The sequence below is a fragment of the Petaurus breviceps genome, unplaced genomic scaffold, assembly GCF_028583685.1.
Source record: "Petaurus breviceps papuanus isolate PSGF00001 unplaced genomic scaffold, PetGlider_PUasm1.0 91133, whole genome shotgun sequence".
NCBI lineage: Eukaryota > Metazoa > Chordata > Mammalia > Diprotodontia > Petauridae > Petaurus > Petaurus breviceps.
In genome coordinates, this window is record NW_027187419.1 from 7,291,820 (window position 1) to 7,296,095 (window position 4,276).

The window sequence follows — 4,276 nt, forward strand, 5'->3', positions numbered from 1 at the left end:
ACACACTAGCAGGAAATCTCTTGTTATAGAAAGAGCCCTGATCTCTCTGTCAGGAGACTCTGTCAGTTTGAACTTCACCACTCATTAGCTCTGTGACTGGGACAAGTCACTTAATGAGCCTTAGTGTTCTCATCTATGAAATAGGCATAATTATTCTCTCTCCATAGAGAAAAGTCAAACTTCAAAGGGCAGCATGAAATTCATCAAGAAGTCATGGTCTTGAGGTCCAACTTCATAAAAGGAAGACATTATTTCCAACAAGCCCCAGTGCAGAACATAAGCCCATGCAGCAAGGAAAGAGCAAGAGTGAGATCTAGGAACCTCAGCTGGTGAAATGAGGATAACATTTGTAAAGAGCTTAGAACATTCCTGGTACCTAGTAGGGGCTTAATAAATGCTTGTAGAGTCAAACCTGCCTGAGACTTTCCAGGGTCCCTAAAGGATACAGTCTCACTGTTTAGGGAAGACATGTCTGGTAAGGCGTAAAGCACACTTCCCAAAGTTTGGAATACTCCAGACAGGAGGGCCTATGATTCCCACATCGAGGAGCAGCAAACCTTCTGTAAACATCTCTTGCTTCCATAATTACTTGGGGAAATATCATGTTTGCAAGTGTGCTATTTATTAGTGTAGTACACAGGCTACAATGCAAACATCTTCTTACCAATATAAATATTTTAATGGAGTGGTTCCAACTATCTACGTTGTTTGGTTCTAGATAATGGAGGGAGGAGAGGGGAGACATTGGATATGGAGGGAGAGAATTAAAGGGAAGGATTTTCCATTATGAAATAGAGTCATTACAAGACACTTCTGAGGTCAGGCAGTTTTATTCATCTATGAAAGTCCCCTCTAATACTGAAGATTTTAGGTCATCTTTATTTTCCCAAGGCCAGCTAGGTGGCTCAGTGGATAAAGTGCTGGGCCTGGAGACAGGAAGACTCTTCTTTATGAGGTCAAATCTGACCTCAGACACTTACTAGCTGTGTGACCCTGGGCAAGTCATTTAACCCTATTTGCCTCAATTTCCTCATCTGTCAAATGAGATGGAGAAGGAAATGGCACACCATCCCAGTATCTTGCCAAGAAAATCCCAAAATGGGGTCATGAAGAGTCAGACACACCTAAAAATGACAAAACAATTATTCTTCCAGGCTGGAGATGTCATTCAGAATTATCACTGAATGGGGATATGGTTTTGAAATGAATACATATTTTTATACACCTGCCACTGAGCCATTACTCAAAGTCCAGACAGGAAAAGCAAGAAGAGGCAGCCTACTACATCAGGAAGACTGCTGGGTCAAAGGGCTTGGGTTCAAATCTCAGGTCTTCCACATGTTACCCGTGTGACTTTGCAAGATTACTTGCCTCTCTGGGACACAATTTCTTCCCCTGTAAAATGAGGAAGTTGTATTAGATGATCTCAATGCTCCCTTTCAACTCTAAATCCTACTATTTTGAACAAGTCACTAACCTATCGTGAGTCTCTCCATCCATAAAAGAGAGAAAATGATACCTTTCCTGCCTGAATGAAGAGGCAGGACCAGATGATGCCATGAGATCCCTTCCACATTCTCAACATAATTTGGTCTGGACCTATCTATGATTGCATCAGCAGAAACTCTGGGGAGGAAGTCCCCTCCACCAATGAGGATCAGTACTTAACAGGTTTAGCCAGAAGCACTGAGAGATTAAATGGTTTGCCCAAAGTCCAGGAGCCAGCATGTTTCAGAGGCCAGACCCAAACCCTAATTTCTTCAGTTTGAAGCCATCTTCAGTCCTATTGACTACTCTCCACTGCCGTTCTTCATCCCAATAGGATATGCAAAGATAAAGACACCTAACAGTCCCTTTGTGTGCCTTGGGGAGTTTGTAATGTAGCACCATTGGCCATTCTGATCAGTGACCTGTTTGCCATATCTATAAGCTCTGCTTGTATGCCAAATACATCCTGCTGCCTGTTTGGGATGGGGAGTGGAACACAGGGGAAGGGAAAAGATGTCTTATCATCCTTGTTTTCCTTGTCTTATTTTTCCTTTCCTACCTCCTGCCTGGGAGTTGAGTATGAAATAGGAGTCAACATACCAAGGAAGATAAATGGGGTTAGGAGTTTCACTGAAGAGCAGAAATGATTTTTAAAGGCACAGCACCAGAGCTGAAAACAGAGCCTAACAACCCCCACTCCAGCACGTCGGCAGTTTATTGTGATGGCTCACTTCTCCTTCTTACATTTCAGAAATGTCAGACACTCAGGTGCAGGGACAACTGAGGCAGCAAGATCCCCCTGACTCCCCTTCCAACAGAAATGTCACCAAGATGTGTCAAACACCGTCACCCATATCCCAGTTTGGGATTTGGCCTTTCTGATAGAGCTGACAAATTAAAGTTTCCAATTCACCTCCCCTCCCCCATCCCCGCCCCCAAACAGCAACTAACAGCTGCATGTCCTTTCATTCAAATACAGGGAAAAGGACACCTCGTTCCCATACAAGACAATGCCAACAAAGCCCATTTTATGGGCCAGCCCAAAGCCAGTGATTCTCACATACACTTCTGCCTTCTCATCATGCATGATTTATGTGATGTTTAAATAATAAATTGCATGGATGCTGTAGAATTTATAGTGCTCCAAGTAGGTCATTAAATAAATCACTGTATAATTTATATAAATGAACCTAAATCATGCAGTAGGTGGATTGTCTTAGAAAATCAGTCCTGTTAGTTTATAAAAGTGAAGAACTGTCAGGGTCTTGCAATTTTGAAAGTTGCACATATTTAGACCCAAACGTGAAGGTGATGTGTAGTAGACATACTTTACTCAATGGAATAATAGAGTTCTGGAGTTAAGAAAATCTGTGTTCAAATCCCACCCCCCAACACTTGCAAGCTTGGTTCCCTTAACTTCTATGAGCCTCAGTTTCCTCACCTGTAAAATCAGAATAACAATACTTATCTCAAAGACTTGTTATGTAGCTCAAGTGGAATAGCATACATAGGGTACTTTGCAAACTTGAAAGTCTTGTTATATAAAGAAATTTATTATTTAAAAAGGATCATTTATTTAAAGTTAAAGGGATCCTCATCTAATCCATCTGCCATATTTTTTGCAGATGAGGGCACCTTAAGAAGAGAAGTCATTTACCTAAGGTCACACAAGCTACTGAATAAATAGAAAATCTAAGATCTGAAACCCAAATCTTCTGAGTCTAAATTCACTATTCTTTCCACAGAACCATACTATAACTATAGCCTTTTTATGTTGCTTTCTGTCCTCATTCTTAGCAAGAATCTGCCTCCTGCCTTCCTGTCCCTCCTATAGCAAAGAGTCAAAGAAAATTAAACAGCTCAGTCCCCCCAAGAGGCCTAGCACTGGCAGATACCTTGGGGCCTGTCTGCTTCAAACCATATCACTAGCAATGACTGTGAAGATAGAAATACATAATGGGGGGCCAGCTGAGTGAGGAAGCCCAGAGGGTCCTTGCTTCTGTAGTTGATAAAAAAAAAAATCTTGAGGCTAGAATCCAATCGAGAGGCAAAGCTGAATTCCTAAATAGCAGAAGAGTTTCATTCACCTTGCCATAGGCAAGCAACTCCCTGATGCCAACTTCTGCTGCCTGACTCCTCAGTAAGGCTCCGATGTGAGTCTGTGTGCTTGGTGTGGTCAAACACATCCTGGCCTCAACCCTCAGCTTCTTCTTGGGGAAGGAAGGGAAGAAAAGAGAAGGGAAGGGAGTAAGCATTTGCCAAGTACCTGCTATACACCAGGCATTGTGCTTTACAAATATTGTCTCATTTGAACTTTGCAACAACCTTGTGAGGTAGGTGCTGTTATTAATCACCCATTTTAAGTTGAGGAAACTGAGGCAAGCAGAGGTTAAGTGACTTGCCCAAGGTCACACAGCTAATAAGTGCCTGAGGCCAGATTTGAATTAAGGCCTTCCTAACTACAGTCCCAGAGCTCTAGGCACTGTGCCACCAGCTGCCTTAAGACAGTTGGTGTCTTGAGTGAGAAGAAAGAACAGATGGGTACAAAGGGCAGCTCAGTCTGTGTGAGTTTCAAAGCCTTCAAACTCTGCTGCTAGGTCCACACAGATACATGAATCTCAGAGCACATTCAATGCCCTGTGGCTTCCATCCTGTGAAAGGGAAGCAGAATGTGACCACCCAACTAATAAGAGTCTGGGGATCTAAAGGATAGTTATAGAAGTCTGGAGTAATATGAAAGAAGAGAAAGAGAGAGAGAGAGAGAGAGAGAGAGAGAGAGAGAGAGAGA

General features: G+C 42.5%; 2 protein-coding genes across 3 annotated transcripts in view; both read left to right on the forward strand.

Moving 5' to 3' along the window:
• The window catches only part of LOC138155257 (interleukin-18-like), a 376,645-nt gene that overhangs the window by 30,459 nt on the left and 341,910 nt on the right, over nucleotides 1–4,276 (forward strand). The gene's annotated exons all lie outside the window — the stretch shown is intronic.
• Nucleotides 1–4,276, forward strand: part of PLET1 (placenta expressed transcript 1) — a 179,622-nt gene that overhangs the window by 30,452 nt on the left and 144,894 nt on the right. The window lies entirely within an intron of this gene.